Source organism: Apium graveolens, chromosome 1, assembly GCF_009905375.1.
Source record: "Apium graveolens cultivar Ventura chromosome 1, ASM990537v1, whole genome shotgun sequence".
Lineage (NCBI taxonomy): Eukaryota > Viridiplantae > Streptophyta > Magnoliopsida > Apiales > Apiaceae > Apium > Apium graveolens.
In genome coordinates, this window is record NC_133647.1 from 1,580,993 (window position 1) to 1,606,110 (window position 25,118).

At 35.3% G+C, this 25,118-nt stretch overlaps 1 long non-coding RNA gene across 4 annotated transcripts; it reads left to right on the forward strand.

The window, feature by feature from the left end:
• Positions 1-11,862: 11,862 nt before the first annotated feature.
• On the forward strand, positions 11,863-19,446 carry LOC141659340 (uncharacterized). Of its 4 annotated transcripts, none has more exons than XR_012549724.1 (7): positions 11,863-12,021; positions 12,715-13,559; positions 13,780-13,921; positions 14,112-14,207; positions 16,670-17,294; positions 18,540-18,980; positions 19,124-19,446. It is a non-coding gene; the product is annotated as an uncharacterized LOC141659340 (long non-coding RNA). The 4 variants fall into 4 exon arrangements; XR_012549725.1 differs by lacking the exon at positions 14,112-14,207 and having other exon boundaries at positions 16,670-17,037; positions 17,111-17,294; XR_012549727.1 differs by lacking the exon at positions 14,112-14,207 and having other exon boundaries at positions 16,670-17,037; positions 17,150-17,294.
• The last annotated feature ends 5,672 nt before the right edge of the window (positions 19,447-25,118 follow it).

The window sequence follows — 25,118 nt, forward strand, 5'->3', positions numbered from 1 at the left end:
CATAGCTGATTTTCCCCTAATTAATTAATTACGAATTAATTATAATCAGGGTTTTGGGCCTTCTTTGTTTCCATCAGGCCTGATCTGGTCCATCAGGCCTAATCATGTGCTAACCTTTTTTTGTCTGAATATCATACATCTTCTTATTGGGCTAGCAGCCCACATCTTGTATAATCAATGTAATTTTAATTACACAATCAATTTATTTATCCCGATCATTTGCCTCCCAACTTTTGGGAACAGAGACTAGTTTCGCATAAGTTAGTTCATTTTGTTCCTTTACGGGTATCGTTTTTTGCGTAAAGTGTGGAGCGACCTACATATTTACAACTATTTACTTTCGTCCCCTTTTTGTATTTAGAAATTATCTTAATTTCCAAGAATTTCCTTTAATTCTGGGATTTTTCCTTAATTTTTTGGAATTTTTCCCTTTATTCTGGATTTTTTCTTAATTTTCTGGAATTTTTCCTTTTATTCTGGGATTTTTCCTTAATTTTCTGGTTTAAAATCGATCAGGATTTATACCAAATCGATCAGGATTCGTACCAAATCGATCAGATCCAGATCAGATCCTGGTCGAAATCGATCAGGATCCTGATCGATCTTACTTTGATATTGCCATTCTGGTCGACTGAATCTTCGATCAGGATTCCTGATCGATTTTGATTAGGATCCCGATCGAACTAGCTCAGAAAGTAACACTCTAGTCGATGGAATCTTCACCCAGGATTTATGCAGAATCGATCAGGATTCCTGATCAATTTCGATCAGGATTCTGATCGAACTAGCTCTCAAAGTAACACTCTAATCGATGGTATCTTCGATCAGGGTTTATGCAAAACGATCAGGATTCCTGATCGATTTCGATCAGGACTCTGATCGAACTAAGTGGATTTCTACCCTTTTGATCGAATGAAATATCGATTAGGATTATGCTTTTTGTCGATCAGGACTGTAATCGAACTAAGTAAATTTCTATCATTTTGATCGAATGAAATATCGATCAGGATTCTTTTCTACTCTGTTGAGTCAGGACTCTGATCGAAACTAAATGGCTTTTTACCCTTTTAATCGAATGAAATAATCGATCAGGATTCCTGCTTTTGTCAATTAGGACTCTGATCGAACTTTTTCTTAAAATTCTGGTCGATTTTTGACCCTTCAGTTTATATCGGTGCTTCTAGATTATTTCTGACACTTCTTGATAATGGGCTTTTTAAGTTGGGCCTGGCTATATGGGCCTAAAAACGCCTCGTATTCCGAGCTTTTCGCTTATATAAGAGAAGTGAGAAGTGAGAATCCTCACTTTACTCCTCATTTCTCAAACTTCCTTTCAAAATTCTCTTAGAGTTCTCTCTTAAGAAGGCGATTTCCGGCGACTTCAGCCACCGCAGTTCCACCTCTTTCAACTTTTTTCTGGGTTTCAAAGCATTCATCTGAAGCATATCAATGGCGGATCGTGACTTGGCTTGGTTTGGGGAAGATGAACATTTCCAAGAGAGGTACAACATTCAAATTCAATCTTCGTATACTTCCTTAATCGATATGATAAACTCTAGAGCTGATGAATATCCCGCTCTATCTGAATTAGATTCGTCTAACCATGGTAACACCCTTCAGGAGTTAGAGGATAGAGTGAGTCCCTTAATACCCTGTATAAACTTCCACCCTATCTTAGGATTACCCCAGCTGCCCCCGGGGAGAGGACATGTAACTGGAGGGGGGATACCTGTTTATTTATCGAGGAGCCCTGAACGCGGGTCTTAGGTTTCCAATTTCACGAATTTACTTCCTCGTATGCTTGCAGATGTAAAACATTAACCCTCTGTCAACTTCCCCCTAATGCGATGGAGGAAATTCTCTGTTTTATGGTCTTTATCTAGACACAATATTCCTCTTTCTGTAGCTGTCTTTAGGAAATTTTTCAATTTTATAATAGTCCATGGGTCAACCGGGCTGGGTTTTAATTCGTCAACGGCCCAAAATTCCCCATATTTTTTATAGCAACTCCATAGTCGAGAACAACCCTAAATAGAGGGATGAGTTTATTAGGCTGACCTGGGCGGGGGTGATTGGGCCACACTCTTCCGTGGGCCCCTTTTGCAAAGTATCAGATGGTAGTCCTGGTAGATCAGGTTAACTGATGAGGAGGAGGTGGCCTATCCAAACCTTAATTTCAGATGATGGGAAACAGACACCTGGACCCTTTTAGAGGAGTTGTCCTTGAAGAAAGTTGGTCTCTCTCAGGCCAGTGATAAGGGTAAATTTATACCTGCGTAGTTATTTTTCCTTCCCTTTATGTAACTTTATTATCTTTTAGAATTTATTATTCCTTCTACTTTTTCTTTCAGCTTGTGAGGCTATTAAAACGTCAACAGGCCCAAGGAGGGGGAATCTGGCCGCCAGAAGAGGGCCAAGCTAAACAGGACCCCAGGGGGCAAGCCTGATGCTCCCACATTCCTTAAGCCCCACGGCCCTGTTGTGGAGCTGGGGGATGACGTGGATCCTCCACTTAGGCACACTCCTCAGGCCTAACGGGGCTTTAGGAGAAGTGACACGGTGGTTGGATGCCACCAAATATGCTAAGGATTGGGCTGTATCATTCCCATCACTCCCCATGACTTCACTGTCATCGTTATGGTGTTGGGAACCACGGACTTAGGGTGTTACTATGTTTACGATAAAGATTACAAAAATAGGATTATCTTGTTAATGGTTGATTCCACGCTCTTCTATTGTATTCCCAAATTCCCTTGAGCGAAGTGGTGGCCTCCGTCTTCTCAAGTTATCCTCTCTTCTTGCTCCTTGGTGGCTACAATATGTTTTCACATAATTGCCAAGCAAGAAGAGAATAAGAATATATATAGGACTACAATAGGGACCATGGATAATTAGGTTGGGCCTTCTAATTACATCTTGAGCCTAGCCCAATGTAATTAAATATTAATTCAATCCACTAAAAATTAATATTTGCACTACCTTTCCTAATACCGTAATTTAATTAATTCGGTTCCAATATTATTTGCTTATTAAATTCCCCATGTTTAAAATATCATATGTCCATTAATTAAATAAATTACAGATAATTATTTAATTAATATCTTTTATCCTTGATCATCCACTCAACCTTTATTTAATTATGCCAGAATAAATTCCACCTGCAGGGTTTCACATAATTAAATCTTTTTGAGCTTTCAAGGGGACATCATTAACCCGAATATTATCAGGACATGGATTCCTTCAATAAATAATATCCACCATGTATATAATTCCATCACCCAAAATATAATGATATAATTCAAAAGAATTATTTTATATATAAATCAAAGCATGTAAATAATATACGCGTGTCAATTACTATTTCCGGATTAAGAACCTAAGCATTAATAATAACATAGAATCTTAGTTCTCCTTCTTAATCAGTATTAAGGGAACAATTCTAAATTTGATCCTGTTCAATATACACAAAGTATACTAGTATTATTTATTAGTCAATATAAACTAATCTAAATAATACTACAGCCATATCAGTGGATTGTCCAGCACCACCTGTGCTGTGAACCTTATTATATTATAAAACCGTATTTAACAATCTAATATTCTGTATCCCATTTGATACTAGATTGTTCACAATATATAATATTAGATAACATGTAAACATTCAAATGATTCTCAAATAAACTGGCCAGAAATAAATGTACATACTTCAAATAAATATTTTCAGTATACACTAACAATGGGGAGTGACATCGAGACTATTGAGCTTCTGGGTTCTCAGGCCCAAGCTGCGGTAACTTTCTACTCTTTCTTTTTTAAATTCCAACTTTCTCGTATTTCAATGAACTTGTGTTAACTCATGTTTCTTTGCAGAGTAACACCTACTTTCAGGCGGCCCTCCATCAGGCTAGGTCTTGGAAGGGTAACTCTGATGAGTTTGAGAAGGAGATGAAGAAATGGGAGGAGAGAGCTAAAGCCCTGGAGAAGAAGCTGGACACGAAGAAGGAGGAGCTGGCTAAGGCTCATTCCGAGCTGGTGAAACTTAGGAGTGATAAGGAAAAACTCATCGATGACTACATGGACTCCGACAAGTTTAAGAATCTCATGTAGATTCATGATGAGGGTCTTTATTCCCTACAGTTTACTCAGGGATGGGATGCGGCCATGAAGGCGGTTTCTGAGAGGCATCCAGGCTTAGTCGACCCTAAGGACATTATAAGTCCTGAGCAGGCTGAGACGGAGGACAGCATAGATGCCCTCTTCAACTCCCCTCAGCCAGATGATCACATCTTGGATCCTAACACTGCTTCTCCTCCCGCTTCTCCTACGAAGGATGCTGAAAATGAAGGTGTTGATAAGGAGCAAGGGAATGAAGGCTCCCGCATGGAGGAGTAGTTCTTCTATTTTGTAATTTTATTCTTAACTTATGTTTGAACTTTGTTTGTATCAGAACTTATTACCCTTCGGGGTTATTTTATGCTGCTTTTCTTATTCGCATCTTTCTCCTTTATCTTTCCAGTACTTAATATGCATTTAAACTTGAACTACTTGGCCCTTTGAGTTGTGCAACATGCACTCTTATAAAAGAATCCTTGAAGTCTTCTCCTTACTATGATCAACGCGTGATTTTTGTTAAAACCACACAAGGTATTATCACAATTTAAACATCCATAGGTTGAAATAATTTCAAACTCATTAATATGAAGTCTAGTTTTCCAAAACCTTACATAGTATGGGTTCGACCCTTAACAACAATGACTCGAGAATGTAAATTCTACTGGAATATAAAATCCTACGCAAGCGAAGCTTCAAGGTGCTTTTAAACCTACTTGTCGTTTTGACAAGTGAGAATCGTACTCAACTGACTTACACATAGTAAACCTTCATATTTTGTGCATGCCAAGTTTTCGGTACTTCGAAACCATCCATAGTTTCTAACTTGTAGGTTCCCCTTCCTTGAACGTTCTTAACCTTGTACGGCCCTTCCCAATTCGGGGCAAGCTTTTCTTTTTTCCCAACACCAGAGGGTTCCACCTTCCTCAAGACTAAGTCTCCTTGCTTGAAGAATCTTTCCTTAACCCTTAGATTGTAGTAGAACGAAGCCTTTTTCTGATATTCTACTATCTTCTCATGTGCCTCATCTCGCACTTCGTCGATTAGATCCAGGGCTAATCTTTTCCCTTCCTCATTCTCCTCAGCATTGAAAGCTTGAATCCTGGGAGAGGAATGTGATATCTCCACGGAAACAACTGCTTCTGCCCCATATGCTAACATGAAGGGAGTTGCTCCGGCCGTGACTCTACAGGTAGTCCTATAGGCCCATAGTATTGGAAGTATCTCATCCACCCAATTATTCCTTGATTTCTCGATCCTCTTCTTTAGTCCATCCAAGAATATTCGATTTGCCACTTCTGCTTGCCCATTGGCTTGCGGGCGAGCCACAGAGGTGAACCGTAACTCAATTTCATTTTCTTCACAATATTTCTTGAATCCTTGGTTGTTGAACTGTGTTCCATTGTCAGTGACTAGGATGCGGGGAATTCCATACCGGCACATGATATTTTCCCACAGGAATTGTGCAACCTGCTTATTTGTGATTTTGGCCAGGGGCTTGGCTTCAATCCACTTAGTAAAATAATCAATGGCCACAATCAAAAACTTCCTTTGTGCAGTGGCCATGGGGAAAAGCCCAAGTATATCCATTCCCCACATAGCAAAGGGGATGGGTAAGTTGATGGAGGTCAGCATCTCAGGGGGTTGCCTAACAATAGGTGCATGCTTCTGACAGCGGTCACACTTCTTCACATATTCCTTGGCATGAGCCATCATTTCTGGCCAATAAAAACCTAAACGGGTTATCTTATGAGCTAATGCTCTGCCCCCCAAGTGTTGTCCACGTATGCCTTCATGTACTTCTTTAAGAGCCAAACGTGCCTCATCAGGCCTGAGACACCTTAAGTAAGGGACCACAAAAGATCTTTTATACAAAATCCCATCTATTAAAAAGTATCTTAGTGCTCGAACAGCTAACTTCCGTGCTTCAGTAACATCGTTTGGCAACCGTCACTATCCTTATTTTAAATTTTCTCCATTTTATTTTATAATCATGTATTAAAAATATTAATTCAATTTTTAATTTATATTTTAATATTATTTTAAAATAATTATAACTTATAAGTTATCATTTACCAAACACACCATCAACTTATAAAAAACTTATACGTAAAATTATCCAAACACCTAAACAACTTATAAGTTACAATGTTCATATTACTTATATGACGCTTTCCAACTTTAAGTCATAAGTTATAATTTTTAAGAAAGCCCACTCCACGTGTCTTGAAGAAAAATGGAAAGCATACAAGCAATCAACTCATTTGATGACATTGACAACGAGACTTTAAGTTCTCGAATATTCTACCCAGGTTGAATTATACCGATGGCCACTTGGGACCTGATAACGACGAAGGCAATGAAGATGATACGGAAAACATGAATATGAGGACAATTTTTACTTATACAATATCCTATTAGAAAAAGACAAGCTCTTGGTAAGTTCGAGCAAACTTAAATTTTTTTCCCTAATAAATCAGTCCTCTATGCAATTTGTGTACAAAAAAGTAATGTGCAAGATTTACTTTAAAATTTTAATTAAGCTAATAAATGAACTGGGAAAATATGTTTAACAATAAAAGAAATGGAGAAATGTCAGGTGCCAACTTAAGATCAGTTGAGGTTAACTCAATTTGTGAAACTAAGGGAAATTTGTGACTAGATTGTACCACTGCCGTCCTAATGCCAAAATCTCTCACTTATATATGTGTGCTGGATAAATGAGATGATGTGTTTCCATTTACAATCACATTCTCATGCCCAACTGTCTGCTCTAAAATAATGCACAATCTAACATCATTTATCAAACACGCGACCTGCACTCTAATTAGGCTTTTACAAATTACTGTGTGTTTGTAAAAAGTCTAACCTGCTATTTCTGGATTTCCAGCTTAATCTGGAGGTGGGTACTGTTCCCATCCCTATTGATGGGTTGGGGCAGAGGATGAACCAACGCCAATTTCGGGTGGTATTGTGCTACCGGTTTGCAATTTCTTTGTTTACTGAAGGCACCTTGTGTCCGAGTTGTAATGTTCACAGGATGGACCAGTGGGGCGATCATGCAGTTCACTGTTCAAGTGATGTAGGTGTGAAATTCAGGCATAATTTGGTGCGCAATATTCTGGTGGATATCTGCTCCAAGGTTAGCGATCCTGTGCGTAAGGAGGCTCCTTTGGGATTTCTTTCGGATGCTGGGCAAGAACTCAGACCTACAGATCTATTGTTGTTCAATTGGTCCCAAGGTAAAGATGCATGTCTGGATGTGACTGGTATTTCTCCAATTGTTGGTGGGGGAGTGAGTTCATGGGCTCCTGGGGTGGCGTTGCTAAATGCGGTGGAAAAGAAAAAAAGGAAGTATTCTAGGATTTGCGCTGACCATGGTTATTCGTTTATCCCCTTTGCCTTCTCTACTTTTGGGGAACTAGACACGAAAGTGTTGGATGTTCTCTCGCGTCTCAAGACTCTTTCCATTATTCTCTCTAATAATGCTAAGAGTGGTGTTTTTCTTTTTCATAGGTTTAGCTTTTGTATTCAGAAAGGGGTGGGAGCGCAACTTGTGTCTCGACTCCCTTCTAATTTTTCGAGTTAAATTAAAAAAAAACTAAAAATAATAATAAAATTAGTGAGATTAAAAAGTCTCATTGAAAAGACAAACTACCCCTGTTTTTAATTTTTATATAAAATATGTGCTTTGTGGGAATCGAATTCAATATATTTCATTCACTTATACAACCTCATATCACTACATCATAAGGTCACATGTGCTTTTTATCATACACATAATATGTAAGTGTGCTAAATGAATATTTTATTTAACTTAAAAGATAGTTACTTGAATTCTGTAAAAAAAGATAGTTACTTAAATATTGTTACTTAAATATTTGTACAGTTAATTTTACAGAATTAAATTCTGGATATAAAATTAGACATAGTACATAAATGAATTATTATCTTATTTATTAATCTTTTTTTAGTTTAAAAATGTATCTCATATATTTTTAACATATTTTATTATGATAAAAAGTAATTAAAATACTCGAAATTTGACTATATGACCCGTCAAAAAATATCGTCACATTGTACGTTTAGTAAATTTAAATTACAAGTTCGGCGAGAATATCTTACCAATAATGTGAATTTTTTTAATATCTTATGTTAATATAAATTAATGTGTTTGAGGTGTTTATAAGATCAAGTCAATTGATTATTTATATTAAAATTACTAACTTCACTGGTAGCGCATTATTATTTTTGGGACTTGTTCCGATTTTAAAAATATTCGAAATTTGATATGAGATATCACGATATTTTTTAAAACTACGATGATATATTAAATCGATTTATTTTTCATTTTTCACTTTAAAAAGCTTTTTAAAAAAAATTCTTCTATATAAATAATATTCATTTATCAAGATAATATTGTACAAATATTTTGAATTATTTTTATATTTTGAATTATTCAAATAAAAGCTATATGTATACTATATTGTAACATTTGATTCAATGCATTTTATATTATTTAAATAAAAAATATATAGTGTTCAATAATATGAATGAATTAACCAGTTCAACTGATATTTATAAAACTTTATCAAATTGAAAAATATTTAATTTTAGGAAAATAGTATACACTGTTATGAAATTATTATATGAAGAAATATTAGAGTAGTAATAAAAGAAACTTAAAAACGGTTTAAATAACGATATAATTATAATTTTTCTTCGAATCCTTGAAATAAAAATCATAAATATCAATAATAAGTCTTTATAATATATAATTTATTTTTATATTACAACTATGATTGATACTCAGTTGCGTAAAAACTGGATATAGATTGTTTGTCAATGATAATATGAATACCATATTTAAATTATTGCAATTTATTTATTACATAATTTTAATTTTCGAATAATTATAAATGCATGTTATTTAAGTACTCATTTGTCTCACTAGATGTTAATAGCGATTATACATGTACATAAATCAGATATTTAGCATATAAATAATTGAAACCATCGTAATTTACTAAGAAATGTAACATACAACAATTTACAAGCTGACACATACACACATAACTTAATGTTACTTTGGTAACCGTATTGTAAATAAAAAACTAACATTATTCCACAAATACATAATTTGAATTTCAAAAACTAACCTTTTTCAATAAAATCAACTTTTTATATTAATAATAGTGTAAATTTTACATTATTGTATATTATGATTGCAAGTCATCCTGACTTCAATTATGCATTTTTTATCTTTTTAAATTGAATAAGTTAATTATAAGTTAGTAGTGAACTTAGTAATAATATAGACCAGTACATATAGTTTATTTAAATAAAATTCAAAATTGTTGGTTAACTCTGTATTCAACATAAATGTTATTTTTTAACTTTTTATTTGTAAACATACTAACGTCATTCTACATATTAAGTATAATCGTTTCGTTTTAAACGTACACTGACTACCCTATTTATATCCCTTCATTAAATACAAATTATACAACACAAACAAGAATATATATATATATATTGCTAATGAGTTATATTTGAAACGCTGTGTAATTTGGTATTGTCTTTTATGAAAATAATACACATTGATAAATAATCAACTTGTATTTGATATACGTTAGACATTGTACAACATTTACAAATAAGAAAACAATTAAAAACATTCTAATTGCATGATGCATAAAAAATTCTAGAAAATGACTCGTGCCTCGCACGGGTTATTATGCTAGTTATAGATTGATATTGTAACATACAACTCTATATATATTGAATGAAATACAATCCCAAGGCAGAGGACTTTTCCTGTATTCTAGCATGGTATCGAGCCAAACTTCCTAAGCCTAATTTTTCTTTTTCTCTCAAATTATCTAAGCAACAACCACCATGGGCGATGGAAATAACAAAACAACACATCCCCTCTCCTCAACCCTTCATCCTGCTCAAGTGATACACAATATTAAGGGCATCATCTTTCTTACCCTTGATTTGCAACATGTACAATATCACATGTGGGATTGGGTATTTAAAGTCATTGTCATGGCCCACAACATGATGAATCATATGGATGATCTTGTGACGACTCCCCCGGATCTTACGGTCTCTGCTTCCAACTGGAAATAATTAGATGTAATAGTATTTTCTTGGATTTATAGTGATAGGGTATAGACAACCTAGCTAGAGTCCAACCTAGATCCAGGGTAGGACAAGCTCAGTTAGAGAACTGAGACCCCCCTCGCCCAGATCAAGTGGAGGGATCGATACTCGGATTGATTTCCGGGCCCAGGCCTAACCCAGGAGCAAGATCACCTCCCATCTTGGATCCGGACACAGGCCCAACACAGGAGCAAGATCACCTCCCAGATAGGGTCCAACCCAGCTAGAGCAGACTTGATGGGGGTCCCCCAAACCCAGGTATGCCCCACAGCCCACCAAGGAAGGGCACATGACAGTGACGGCTATCAACAACCAACACCTGAGATAAGCATGACACGCGTCAACACGCCTTTGGGTCGTCTCAAAGGTGGTACCTGCCTGGACACGTGTAGCGAATCCATCCGAGCTAGGCGTCCTCCGCCCCCAGAAATGAACGGCCCTGATCTAAATGTACCAAACCCTAAACCCTACATTTGGGCTATAAATACCCCAAAGGGAAACAATTTAGGGGTTACACATTCTCGTACACGCCTATAGACACACAACTACCATAATTTCTTATCTATCTTTATATTCCTCAAAGTAAACTCTTACTCTCACACCGGAGGTGCCGCATGGCTCAAACCCCCTTTCCGGTGTTGTTTTGCAGATACCCCACCAAAGCTACACCACAACCGCTACGAAGGTCCAGGCGCGGCATCGGAAGGAGTAGCCCCGTACACCGGAGTTATCATATAGCACTATATCGTGGGATCTTCTTCTTACTATTATTCATCCTGGTTCTTGTGCCATAGATGCTTGACTTCATGTGAATGATTTGTTTCAGGATAACAAAGGTGTGCGCGCTGCAAATTTTTGAGTATCAATTTAATCATACTAAGATGGAGGATTTTCCTAATGTCACTTCTTATTATCAGCACCTCAAGTCGTTGGCTGGTCAACTCAAAGATGTTAAGGAGACAGTGAGTGATCAACAACGTGTTCTTCAATCGTGAATGGACTCCCGTAAATCTTTGATGCTACATGTAGTTTTATCAATATCATGAATCCATTCCCTTCATTCTTAACTGCTCGCAGTATGCTCGTGCACGAGGAGTCCCACCGTCAACACAACTATGGGACAAATTCATTTATTATGTGTGCCCCTCATACTGCTAACACTCCTTCTCCAGCACCTCTTAGCAACAATCGTAATAACGGCGGGAACCGCAATAATAGGTGCACAATCTCCCTAACAAAACACCTCGACAGAACCTGCCTCTGGTGAAGGTACAAAAGGTCACATACACCTCATCAATCTCATCAGAACATCTCGGATCACAAATACCTCCCGATACATAGCATACACCTTGTCATTCATACATCCGTCGGAGCTCCTCATATAAAAAGCTGAAATATCGATAAAGTAATAAATTTGGTATTATTTTAAAGAAGTTTAACTGTATTTACTCTTTATTAAGTGACTGCATTGCAATTATATAAATTAATCTTATTTTTTTACAAAATTGATGTGAATGCAAAAAAAGATTTTGGAAAAAGGATTTTAAAAGATGATATAAAGAGATTTTAAAATTGAAGGGGATTTTAGTAATTTTGTACCGGGGTTCCAATTAGTTTTGGGGAAAATAACTTGGTGTATTCATCCATCTTCCTTCAACCCGACCCGCCTCAACAGTGGATGCATCTTCGCAAAGGGGGAAACGAAATTATGAAGTCAAATTCTGCGAGCATCAACGTTAATATGTATATTTATATTAATCTGTATTCATGATTGTGTTGCAATTTTAGGTTTGAATGTGTGTTGTGAATGTTATAAATCATCACACTGTAAAATAGAGTTTGATAATTTATTCATTTACTTGTGAGACTAATTTGAATGGATTATTCATTACTATTACTAATTTGTTGCTTGCATGGCTTTTAGAACCAATATTTTGTTGGTATGATGAGCTCGCATATACTTAACAGACAATCAATATTAATATTCCGGAATAGCACTTGCATCTGATTTAAACTTATTATACTGCAAACTTAAATACGAATTACTTACGATGATTGTCAGGTAGCTTAATCCACTTAGGTAGACTTACAGCACTTTAAACTTGCCGCTGTTGGATTCTATAAGCGTTGCACTATGCTTCTTGTTTACATTTCACTACATATGCTTGCTATCTACCAACATGTATATATCACATTTTTTCACTTTAAATACGATATGCTGAATTTGTCATTCAATGATTCTGAGTGTTTATATGTAACTCTGTATTTTTACATACATACTTTCGTGTCAATAAATGTTTTACTGCATCATGTCATACTATAGCATGTATATAACATTATAAGTGATTTTGCGGTTGCTTTTTCCTAAGTTTATAAACAATCAACCTATTTGCTTATCAACAGATGTACTACATTGTAATTATGTTTTGTTTTTAGGGTGTGCACCCTGAGGATGAGCTGTCCATGGACCCTGGACCTAGAGAGTAGAGACTTGCGTGCTACATTTACATCCATTCGTATCCAATGTTGTGAGAAAGGCGGGTGCTGGAGAATTTCAAAATTCATGGCGGCTTAATCCTAACCAGGCTAGACATTGGAAGCTATATGAGAGGATGATTCCCATTCTTTCAGACCTGATGTTTGATGGTGTTTCACGGCTCTCTTGCATTGTCATGGCTTGGGGTTTGATCACTGCACTAGTAGAGCGTTGGTGGCCTGAAACACATACATTTCACCTACCTGTCTGAGTGTGTATCATCACACTTCAAGATGTTAGTGTCCTCCTTGGTCTGCGCATAGATGTTGATCAGGTATTTGGTCTTACACTGCTTGATAATGGGCGGGACAAGCCTATTGTGGAGGTTTGTTGGAAAAGCACCTGGAAAAAGTTTTATAGGTGGTAGGTTCAGTTGAGCTGGCCGACTGAAAACTTCAAATGACTGCCTGATGATGCATCTCCCGAGCTCATGCGATACACACATTCATATCTGTTGCAGCTGTTTTCCGGGGTTTTATTCACAGATCAATCAGGCAGTCAGGTTCATTGCATGTATCTACCATTGATCAAGTTTTAGAGGGTTGTCGGAATTTCTCATGGGAATCAGCACCTGCATATTTATTTAGGGTGTTATGCAAGTCATGTAAGATAGCCATCCGAGGAGAACACCAGATGCGTACTCCTACTGCGGTCATGGGCATGGACTAGATCGCCTACGTTAGCTCCTCTTCCTCGTGTTCCATCTGTGGACAATGCAGCTATTTGGGGTAACCGACGGGATGAGGTACTTAATTGTATTTAAGTGATTAATTTTATTTTGCTGTCTAGTTTACTTGAATTGATTGTTGTGTTCTTATTTTATTTAATGTCATACATATGTTAAACTAATTCTAATTTGCATTTACATTTCAATTTGTTGTATAGTTGGTGCTTTGCCTAACATGATGCTTGAAACTGTTTTTTAATGTACAAAAGTTTGGGTTTTAACTTCTCTTAATGCACAGGTGGAGAATGAGTACATGCTTTTGAATCCAAATGTGGCGATGTAGGCAAAGCTAATCTCTCTTGGGCTGCAAAAATTGCTACATCTCAGAATACAGGGTACCTTGGGTAATGTGCAAGCAGCCAAATGCTCCAAAGCCTATGGTTAGTGTCTTACCATATTAGTTTTCAATACAAATAATTGTTATTTTTGCTAAGCTGAACATTTTAAAAAAATTCTCCCGTATGTACTGCGGGGAAAGTTACAAGCATATAAACAATGAGAATTTAAACTAGTGCTGCACTAGATCAAGAATTGAGAACTATATTAGGTTCCTGCCATATAATTAACCAGGTATACCAATAGAGAACTATTAGCATCGGAAGGGCAGCATTACCACAAACTCATCGGGGAATTGGCATCCATACAAATAAGCACCAGTAGCAGCAGGTTTGCATTCCAAAATAGTAATCTTTCTGCACTCAACCAAAATATTTCAAACCCAGAATCTTACTGTCCTTTCTAAAGACAGTAACGGTAACCACCAGAACTTGAGCACCATCATGACTTAGCAGTACTTTCAGAAACTGATTCAAACACTAAGAACAATCTACTATACTCGGACATGAATATATGTCTGAGATATGATCAATATTGTAAAACCGTTTATATTATGACAAGCTGTAGAAACATTTTTAGTCCTCTACTCTGTAGTCCATTAAATTTATTTTATTTCATCATATCATCCAGAAATAGGGAGTAAAACAGATTTGTTCAATATGCGGCCGTCCATTTAAAATCAGCCCAATAAATGTTGCTTCCTGATTTGGATGCGTCTAACATAAACAATTTTTTAAAATATGTAAATATGGGGTTCTTAATAGTTGGTAACCAATCAAATCTAAAAAAGAGTCACAAGTTAATAGATTTTAATGACTGTATGCACTTTAATTACTCTTTTTACACAATGGGAATAGAGGCAAGTGAGGTATGTGACATATATAAAAGTTAAAAAGGAACTTAGTTTAAGATGTTTAATTGATAAATCTACTGCATAGGTTATAATCACCATGTCCTCCAACTTAGGTAGTTATATACCCACCTTCCAAAGAGGTCTAGGAAGGTTAAAGTTCAAGATGTGTGTGCATTTGAAAATTCCTTTACTGTCAAAAGATTGAGGAAAGTTGATGATTCAAGGCTTTTTGAGCCTAGTATCTGTCTTTGTGAGTATCTAATCTCTTGTTCCTACCTTTACAAAAGGTTCAGGATTCAAGTCTTATTGGAGGATTTGTGAGTGAGTAATGAGTATATTAGTCGATACAAATCTTAAGAAAGAAAAATAGACAAGTATGGCTTACTGCAATACTGTAGGGTTAATAAGTTTGTCAAGTAGCTTGGTGTTCGACCCAAATCGGCACGAAAATATGGCACATTACTTGTATTTGTGTTTATTCAAGCTGAATCCTAAACATACAAGTACTCTATATTATGATACCAGATTTGAATATGAGCAAAGGGCTTTGCTCGTAAAATTATTTGAGTTCTGCAAACTATATACGACTGATATGTGACAATTACTACTCCTTTTGTGGTTCAAACATATCTTAATGCTAATCTACGTATACGAAGTCAACTTACCTGTATTACCTGTTTATTATCTGATGTACAGAATTCTTTTAACAGATATATGGGAAATATTTACATATATCGTATCTGATTACCTTTTTGGTATAATTACAAAATATACTACTAACATTCTTAATTATCAACACAAGTACAATAATTTAGAACTTGTAAGCTACTTATATTCAGATCATATTCGATGGTTCAAAGCTGCTGGTATTATTTGAATGAAGTTTGCAATAGTCTGTATTATATTCAAATCTAGTACTGTACTATTATACTATTAGAGTCCTATAAAAACTGATCGAGTAGAATCTAAGCGTAGTGGTTCTCGAAGGTATTCAGGTCATTTTTACTTCTTAGTGGGTGTCTGTAAAAAATATGCCTGATGTCTTCTGCTGCTGTTACTTTATCTGTGAGGAGTCAGTCTCATGTATCTTGTTCTTGACATCACGACTTTAAAGACATAATCATGAATTATTTCTGTGTGCATACAACCTTATCTTTTCACGTTTGCTCATCAGTACGATTCCCTTATGCAACCTAATGGAACCATTAATTTGATGTCCTCCCTTTTAAGAATAAAAGAGACATCATGATAGTATGTATATACTGCCATGAAGTACTTTGTCTCAAAGCTGTAATCCCAGTTCAAAATTAATAGTATTTTCTTTGTATTATGTTCACGACTGATAGTAAATTTAAGAAATTAAAGAAGCCAGCATGACCTTTGACTTGCTCACAAACCTGTATTTGGAAGTCACTGTACCATTGATCGACTACATAAATTTGATTTGTTATGAATTTGGACATCTTTGAAAGAATTGCTTGGACTCTAGAACATAATACCATGCAAGATGTTTGGCTTTGAAGAAAATCGAATTCTGGAAAACAAGTACTTCTGCCTAGTGACTTTTCTAACCCACCAGTGCGATACTTAATTTTTACCAGTGAATTGAGCGGGTAGGACCATCATTGCCGTGTGTAACAGAATATAGCAGCCTCACCATCAATAAACAATTGCCTAGCACAATTTATTTTTTACATTTTTGGTTAAAACCTAGAAGTATGGGGAGAACATATTTGCCTCAAATATGCTTGTTTACGAACTACCTGTTTTATCGCACCCTAAAAGGTCTATTGATCTATTCACTTTGGTACAAATCTTTTTGCTATCCCTTATGATGCTATAAATAATATGATATAATGTTACTATGTATCATGAATGTGTGTGTGTGTGGTGTATGTGCCTTTCTGTAGTAATTGCATTTTTATATTTAAACTTTCAGGATCAAAACTTTTGGAATTGCAGTTCTCATAGGCCCGCTGAAGATATTGCTTATGCTACTGCACTTTTTTCCAGAAAGGAGGAAGAGTGCTTAACTGGTATATGCTACGTATTATACTGTATCTTTAATTTTTTGAAATCTCTATAATATAAAAATTCATACACCAGTTTTTTTCCTCTCACTAAGGACACCTGGATGATGTTATCTTGTCACCAGTTTTAATTGTTAAAACATGTGATAAGCATTTACTCAACTGTCATTTACTCTTGTGTGTTGGACCTACTTTCCTGGTGGGACAAACTTGGGCGTACTTCTGGCGCATTTTTTTACAACAAGTTATGATTATGATGCTCGTATTGATGAGTATGGTTAGTTTTCAAACATTGACAAAGAATTACCCACTCATGTTTTTTGTCTGTGATGTGATTAATGTGGTCTCAGTTTCTTCATTACAATGTAATTATTTTTCTGGCATTCGAGTTTGTTAAATCTCTCAAAATGGAGGACATCTCTGGGAATTGGATAGAGCTCTTAAGTTGTACGAGAGTGCTCTGCTGAAGAATGCCCGGACCATACTTTCTTTTGGACTTTTACAAGAGGTGTACAGTGCTTCTAAAAATCTACAGTAAGTCTTTATAAACCGTCATGTTCGTACTTGCATTTGGGAAGACTTTCACATGTAGTAGTTTAGCCAGTCAAGTTCAGAGCAAGCTAAGTAAATTAACTGAGAGGTTAAGTACTATAAATTAATAAATTCTCATTATAATATATCTGTTACAGGTTAGAATATAGAACTCCTGTATCTCCCAACCTATAAAAGTAACAGAACTAAATCTTTTATTTTTTCAAAACCCAACTCTTACCTCGAATTCAGATATTTGTTAACAATACTTTCCATTCCGCCCAACTAACAGACACCATAAGTGTCTGCTGTAATAGTTTCCATGGGGAAATTTTTATCATCTTATCTTTATTGAGTCTGGGCTGTCTAGCTAGTATTTTCTGTTAATGGACATTCAAGTTTTGTCATTATAATGGAACCTTTCCCATCTTACAATTTACAATATGGCGTCTTAGAAATACACCCTCATTGATAGTCAGAATTTCTCATCTTATAGCCCAATGACCCTACGTCCACAATCACCCGATTCTTCCCACCCTCTCTGTCTCACAGTTATCCACACTCACAGTTACAGTATATAAGCATTTCCTATTTGCAGTGTTTCCATTTGGTTAGAAGGAACAGAATGAGGTAGAATGGAATAAACTAAGACTAATTCGTGTACATTATGCGTACTTGTCATTTTTCCCCCTTCTCATTCCACAAGTGTAAACAATAGCTTGTTCCTTGTAGTATAATGTAGAATGCCTGTCCTTTCTTCGTGCTCATGTCCTACACAAATATAATTATCGTCAAACTGCAATTTTTACTTCACCTCTCATCTTCGTAGTCATTACTGTTTATATGTTTCCTATTCAAATTTTGTTATTAGTGACTCCAATCTTGGTTTTAATGATGGCACTTATTCCCAAGTTAGTGATGTAGGCTAAGACAATCACGCAGGCCGACTTGTAGTAAACGACTAAATCCCTGCCCCAGTTGTTTGCTACTTCTTGTACACATTTGCTGTTGACTTTTGGCTATCTAGGAGACTAGGCATTCGAACTTTCTCACTTTAACAATGTGGAATGTCTCGATGTGTTTTAGGAGCTTTTCTTTGATCCTATGTGCAGCAAGCAACTTGGGAGCTTTGTTTAATAGATAATAGTAATATGCAGTCTAACTCAAAATCAGTACTGCTAGCATCTCAATTCTGGTCTCAATTCTTAGTGAGTTGTATTATTTCTGTTACTAAAGCCATTTTTTTAGGTTGATATATATGCAGATGGTCCAGGAATATGTGCTCCATTCATTGCTAACTTGGACCATAAAGAGGGAACAGTAGTGGAATTTCACAACCCATTCACTCGTAAAAGCTTAGACTTCTTTGAATCGAGTTGAACCTTGTATTGAGAACTCTAGACAGGTGAACCTTTCTTCATGTCAGAAATTCATTTGGTACTCTCGAGCTTTCAGAAAGGATCTTAGCCAAACGTTTACCAGCTTCGCGAGTCCATTTCGGTCTACACACGGCTAGGCACTTCTGGTTGTTGGTTTCTCGATAAAAACTCTCCGATGTCGAAGATCTCAGAATTGCCTCAACAAAAATATATGGAATTGGGCCTGAAAAAGCCATTCAGGTTCCACCTGCCAGTGTGGTTGGTCATTATACTCCCAGATTGCAACAATGTATAATCCAACACAGCAAAGGTATTTCAAATTCCGTAACCGTGACAACCGAACTCTGAAGTTGATAATTAAAATGGCCAAATGAATATTATTGTTTCATTTGGTTGGACTTTTAAGCAGTTAGAATGGCCATTTAATCTGGTCCTTTTACTTCTTTTGTATAGGTTGGATGACGGTCTTCTCGTACGGAGATGGTACCAATCCATTTAGAAATATCTAAATGGGAAGTATTTGCGGAGAAAGATGGTATCCAGGACAAGGCAGTTTTTGTTCATAAAGGTTTTCTTGAACGAATCTATGCACAGAACTTGGAGATATAAGCGTAATGAAAAATACCAAAATACCTCATTTCAGACTCAGATGTTCTATACCTACACAAAAAAATTCCCATGTACTAGCTATTACGAACACTGCAAAACACACTTCAGTCTGAAATTTGTATATGTTTGGCTCTGCTTTCCAATAAAAATTGATACCTATTTTGAAATCCCTTTGCATTTATAATCAGATTGCCAATATCCACATTCAAATTGATAATTGGAATATAGAACATGAATGATCCATTTTTTTTTCAGATCTTTTGAAGATGTTCTGGTCCTAACCTGTGTACTTTAATTTGATGCATAGGTTCACAAAAACTCAAATGGATTTTGACTTCTTTACACTTCATCTTCAAATTCAGAATTATCTAGATTTACATTTGATTTAAAATCAGAAATTCTAAAATTTAAGCCAAAATAGAAGGGAAATATCCGGTATATAATACCACCACAATATAAGACCAAGACATAATATCTGGTAATAATTATGACACAAATTTAAATAAATGATATAAGACCAAAATATAAAGATTAGGATATGACACAAATCTAAATGAATTAAGCATTTATATTTATTTTATTTTGGTAATTATGTACACAAATTCGATCAAAAAATTATACTCTTTCTTATATCCTACTATGGGTTAAATCTACTAAGGCTCCGTTTGGAAGTGCTGTTGAAAACTGCTGTGCCGTGAGAAAAAGTGCTGGTGGAAAAAGTGCTGTCAGAAAAATTAGATGATTGTTTGGTAATTTTTTTTAATTTATGCATATGTTGAGAAATAATATATAAAAATAATATTTTTGAGAAGATTTGATTGTGAAACAGCTTTCTGCAAAAGTTGGGCTAATTTATGCAAAAGTTGAAAACAGCTTTTTCCAAAAGTATGGGGGACATATTTTTGCTAACAGCAGGTTTTAGACCAAAAGTACTTTTCCAGACAACAAATTTTAGAATTTATCAAACACCTTTCTAACAGCTTTTCTGTAAAAAACTGATGTTGTTGTCTGCAACAACAATTCCAAACAGACCCTAAGGTGTTTTGTTTGACTTATAATCAAGAACACAACATATTCCAAATAATATTTAAAGATTACCATTAATGATATAGATATATAATACTTACATAAATAAGGTAAATTTCTATAATTCAAATTTTTAAAATCTTAAATAAGGTAACTGGCATGATCTGATTATACCAAGATACTAATATATATATGTGTTAATATATATATGTGTGTGTGATCAATCATGTCATTTAGATTAATCATGTTAATTTAAATTGATAACTTAAAAAGGAAGTTGTATAGTTGATTTATAGAATGTAAAATTAAAATATTTGTAATTAAGGAAACGTATTAATGTAGATGCGTATAAATAATTAATATTAATGTTATACGTATAGTATACTAGTACATAAATAAGGTATAAATACACATTTTTAATACGCAAATCAAGGTTAAAAACAATATTCTTTTCTGAGGTTTTCTATTGAAACTTCTTTATATATATATATGATATATATATATATATGAGGAGTTTCGAAAGAGAACCCTCCTTAGGGAGAGAACTAGAGAATTACGGTTGATCTGGTTTTGATTCGTGTGGTCAAGATTTTGGATAAATATTTAAGTATCATACCATAATTATAAGAAGGGTAATGTCTTGAAAATGGAAAAATACATGGAGATATACGTATTCATAGAAAAACGTTTCCATTTTCTACAAGATTTGATAGTAATATTTGCTCCCAACTTTACACTTTCCTTGTTGATATTATCAATTAATTTATATTTAATGATTTTCTTTAATCTCAATTAACTAGTACAATATTTACATTTCTACAAAAATATGCATAAGATTAGTGATCTCCATTTTTATTAATACTCTTAATATAATTTGAATTACATGATTCAAGCATTTATTAATTTCCTTATGTAACCTAATTTATGTTTAAAATTTTTGATTTTTTCATTCTATTTAAGTATTTATAAAATCTGAACTTTTTTTTAAAATTATTTAGATCCACAATATCTAAAATTTGGATTGAAATTTATTTAAATTCTTAAACATGAATTTTTTTTTAAAAAAAAATTGCTAAAAAACACGATACAAAGGTTAAATTTGTTCATGTTACTTCCATAGATATCATGTGTTATGTGATTTACCTGGTAGACAATTTGTCTATCTATCATTTTCTTGTAACTAAACTAATGTAGTTAGAAGCGGGACTTGTGAACAAATTTGGAGAGTGATCTTTTCAAAAGTAAGAAGTTATGGTGAAATTTATATATATTTGTCATATTTTAAGTATTTTTTAAGAAAATAGTTACTATAAAATATAATGTGCACAGTTTAAAATATGTAATTTTACACTTCAATAGGCTTTTCATCTCATGTTAAAAGGTGAATAAAAAAAGTATAATTTATATAAGTGATGACTTAAGTGAATCTTTAATTCTTTTTTATTATTATTAAGGATAATGACTTTTAAGAATAAGATTCTCTTAAATACTTGGTGAAACACGTAATAAAATCTTTGTTTTCTCTATTAATTTAATTAATATTAATAGATCTTAGTTAAAGGTAATATTATTAGAACTTAGTTAAGAGAATCTCCTCACCTCCTCACTAAAACACCCTCCCTGTTTTGTGAAAAATGTGAAGTGGTTGTAATAAAACTAGGGGAGAAAAATCACAAAATCAATTATTTATGGAAATGAATTAAATGATGAGAGTCATTATTAAAAAAATAAAAGGAATACACTATAGAGACTTTTTAAAGACCTTTCTTAGCAAAAGAAAATATATCATTTTGGAGGATCAAAATATTTAGAGAATTTTAATAACTTATATGGTGTTATGGATTAAAAACTAAGATATATAATTGCTGTATTTATTACTAAGGAACGTGAGTTTCAAGGCTCGATTTGACTGCTCTTATGTTTCGTGACTCAATTTGCCTTAACAAGATGCCTACGTACCTTAATGATTGCCAATGATCAAGTCAAAAAACATAGTTCTTGTTTGTGGGGTGAGACCCCTTATATAAATGTTGGGAGTCCTTGAATTGGACTTGGTATAGGAGACTTGGTGGTCAAGTCTCTAAATTAGAATGGACTTTGGAGTCCTAGGAAGTAGGAAGCTGATTCATTATCCTATGAGGTTCCTTGGAGGCCAATCTACAAGGATTTATGTCCTTATTGGGACTCTTTTTCATAGCTGATTTTCCCCTAATTAATTAATTACGAAATTAATTAATAATCAGGGTTTTGGGCCTTCTTTGTTCCATCAGGCCTGATCTGGTCCATCAGGCCTAATCAATGTGCTAACCTTTTTTGTCTGAATATCATACATCTTCTTATTGGGCCTAGCAGCCCACATCTTGTATAATCAATGTAATATTTAATTACACAATCAAAATTTATTTATCCCGATCATTTGCCTCCCAACTTTTGGGAAACAGAGACTAGGTTTCGTAGAAGTTAAGTTCATTTGTTCCTTTACAGGGTATCGTTTTTGCGTAAAGTGTGGAGCGACCTACATATTTACAACTATTTACTTTCGTCCCTTTTTATTTAGAAATTATCTTAATTTCCAAGAATTTTCCTTTAATTCTGGGATTTTTCCTTAATTTTTTGGAATTTTTCCCTTTATTCTGGGATTTTTTCTTAATTTTCTGGAATTTTTCCTTTTATTCTGGGATTTTTCCTTAATTTTCTGGTTTAAAATCGATCAGGATTTATACCAAATCGATCAGGATTCGTACCAAATCGATCAGGGATCCTGGTCAAAATCGATCAGGATCCTGATCGATCTTACTTTGATATTGCCATTCTGGTCGACTGAATCTTCGATCAGGATTCCTGATCGATTTTGATTAGGATCCTGATCGAACTAGCTCAGAAAGTAACACTCTAGTCGATGGAATCTTCACCCAGGATTTATGCAGAATCGATCAGGATTCCTGATCAATTTCGATCAGGATTCTGATCGAACTAGCTCTCAAAGTAACACTCTAATCGATGGTATCTTCGATCAGGGTTTATGCAAAATCGATCAGGATTCCTGATCGATTTCGATCAGGACTCTGATCGAACTAAGTGAATTTCTACCCTTTTGATCGAATGAAATATCGATTAGGATTATGCTTTTTGTCGATCAGGACTGTAATCGAACTAAGTAAATTTCTATCATTTTGATCGAATGAAATATCGATCAGGATTCTTTTCTCTGTTGATCAGGACTCTGATCGAACTAAATGGCTTTTTACCCTTTTAATCGAATGAAATGTCGATCAGGATTCCTGCCTTTTGTCAATTAGGACTCTGATCGAACTTTTTCTTTAAAATTCTGGTCGATTTTTGACCCTTCAGTTTATATCGGTGCTTCTAGATTATTTTTGACACTTCTTGATAATGGGCTTTTTAAGTTGGGCCTGGCTATATGGGCCTAAAAACGCCTTGTATTCCGAGCTTTTCGCTTATATAAGAGAAGTGAGAAGTGAGAATCCTCACTTTACTCCTCATTTCTCAAACTTCCTTTCAAAATTCTCTTAGAGTTCTCTCTTAAGAAGGCGATTTCCGGCGACTTCAGCCACCGCAGTTCCACCTCTTTCAACTTTTTTCTGGGTTTCAAGCATTCATCTGAAGCATATCAATGGCGGATCGTGACTTGGCTTGTTTGGGGAAGATGAACGTTTCCAAGAGAGGTACAAACATTCAAATTCAATCTTCGTATACTTCCTTAATCGATATGATAAACTCTAGAGCTGATGAATATCCCTCTCTATCTGAATTAGATTCGTCTAACCATGGTAACACCTTTCATGAGTTAGAGGATAGAATTGAGTCCCTGAATACCCTGTATAAACTTCCACCCTATCTTAGGATTACCCCAGCTGCCCCCGGGGATAGGACATGTAACTGGGAGGGGGATACCTTGTTTATTTATCGAGGAGCCCTGAACGCGGGTCTTAGGTTTCCATTTCACAAATTTATTCCTCGTCTGCTTGCAGATGTAAAAATTAACCCTTGTCAACTTCCCCCTAATGCATGGAGGAATATTCTCTGTTTTATGGTTCTTTATCTTAGACACAATATTCCTCTTTATGTAGCTGTCTTTAGGAAAGTTTTTCAATTTTATAATAGTTCCATGGGTCAACCGGGCTGGGTTTTAATTCGTCAACGGCCCAAAATTCCCCATATTTTTTATAGCAACTCCATAGTCGAGAACAATCCTAAATAGAGGGATGAGTTTGTTAGGCTGACCTGGGCCGGGGGTGATTGGGCCACACTCTTCCGTGGGCCCTTTTGCAAAGTATCAGATGGTAGTCCTGGTAGCATCAGGTTAATTGATGAGGAGGAGGTGGCCTATCAAACCTTAATTTCAGATGATGGGAAAACAGACACCTGGACCCTTTTAGAGGAGTTTTCCTTGAAGAAAGTTGGTCTCTCTCAGGCCAGTGATAAAGGTAAATTTATACCTGCGTAGTTATTTTTCCTTCCCTTTAATTGTAACTTTATTATCTTTTGAAATTTATTATTCCTTCTACTTTTTCTTTCAGCTTGTGAGGCTATTAATAACGTCAACAGGCCCAAGGAGGGGGAATCTGGCCGCCAGAAGAGGGCCAAGCTAAACAGGGACCCCAAGGGCAAGCCTGATGCTCCCACCTTCCTTAAGCCCCACGTCCCTGTTGTGGAGCTGGGGGATGACGTGGATCCTCCACTTAAGGCACACTCCTTCAGGCCTAACTGGGGCTTTAGGAGAAGTGACACGGTGGTTGGATCCACCAAATATGCTAAGGATTGGTCGTATCATTCCATCACTCCCCATGAC